The following is a 1,674-nucleotide window of genomic DNA, read 5'->3' on the forward strand; positions in this document are numbered from 1 at the left end:
CATAAATTTACAAATTAATTTTAATAAAATATTCTAATTAAAGTATTAGAGATAATATAATTAATTTTCTTTGTTTATAAAAATTAAGGTATTAAATTCTAAAATCTAAAATATTTAAACCAAATCATATAAAGTTCTTATTATTTTACATTTTCTAAATTTTATAATTTAAATATAAAAAATAATTCAATAATTATAAAATCAGATAAAATCTTAAATTATTTTAAACTCAATTAATCAGAATTTATTTTAATTATCTTTAATATAATAATTTAAGAGATTAAAATACTTAATGATAAATAAATCTAAATTAGCTCTTAATAAGATCTTCTAAAATTTTTACGTCTTACACACTATATAAAAAATTTTAATTTTTGAAATAAAATAAAATTATTTTAAAAAAAATATATACACAATTTTTTTTACTCTTAAAGTGTTTAACACTTTGAAAAAAAAATTGTTATAAAATATACTTATATTTTGGGACAAATAATTAACTTGTTACAAACAATATTGAATTTTGTGACAAATTAATTTTTTGTTACAAAATAATTGGAGTTTTTGAAACAGAAAGTTGTTTTGTTACAAAACAATTAGAGTTTTTGAAACAAAAAAAAATATTTTGTTACAAAATATTTTGAATTTTTGCAACTTATTTTTTTTGTTACAAAATATTACAATATTTTGTAACAAAACACCATCTCATTACAAAAATTAACATAATTTGTAACAAAATAAAACAGTCATATTTTGTAACAACTTGTAATGTTGTTACAAAATATTATCCTTTTGTAACAATCACTAATTATTATTACAAAATACTATTTTTTTGTAACAATTTTAAATTTGATACAATTTTTTTGTTACAAATGTTTCATTTTCTTGTAGTGTCTTCAACTAGAACCGGTTCAGCCAGAGAGATAGAAGAGATAACCCATGCAAAACCCAACATGCAATTACCTCTAGTCCTTCCTTGGTCACCACTCTTCATCAATCCGAGCCCTTCATCCTTGCCTTGCTCTCCAAGATGAACTTCTGCCCCTTGATGCTTCATGATGATGATAGCTTATTCTGCTCTAATCTTTGCCTCTTCCATCACGTAGCCACTGTAGCTACCTCCTGTGGTGGTTGAGCAGAATCAGAGACAAGCCATCCTCTCCAAGGATCTTCTTCTCTTACCGAAATCTTCTTCAACCATTTTTGGTATGGAGAAGCCAAGATCTCTTCACAAAATCTTACCACAAGTGAATGAGAATCTTAGCCACAACATACTTTTAGTTTGCTTTTTTTGCCATCATTGTGATGGTCTTGTAGCATGCATCTTCATCTCTTTGGTGTCTAGCTTTAGCTTCCATGCTTTCTCTGTTGAAATGACCGAAAGAGAGAGGAGAGAGAACAGAGAAAAACTTGCAATGTAATTAAAGAAGAAAATGAAAATGAGTTAGGTTTACATTACCATGCCTAGCCTCTGCTTCCTTTCTTCAGATTACTTGCTTCTACCATCTTCTTCTCTGATAGTAAGGTGACCAAAGGCAAGAAGAGAAATGAGAGAAAAGAAAGAAATGGCTTCCAAATGAAATAAAGAAAGGAATTAAAATCAATTATATTCAATTAAAATGCAAATGTGGAAGGAAAAGAGGAAGGAGAACCAGAAAGGACTGGGAAAGGAGAATG

This window comes from Arachis hypogaea, chromosome 19 (assembly GCF_003086295.3).
Source record: "Arachis hypogaea cultivar Tifrunner chromosome 19, arahy.Tifrunner.gnm2.J5K5, whole genome shotgun sequence".
In the NCBI taxonomy this organism is placed as follows: domain Eukaryota; kingdom Viridiplantae; phylum Streptophyta; class Magnoliopsida; order Fabales; family Fabaceae; genus Arachis; species Arachis hypogaea.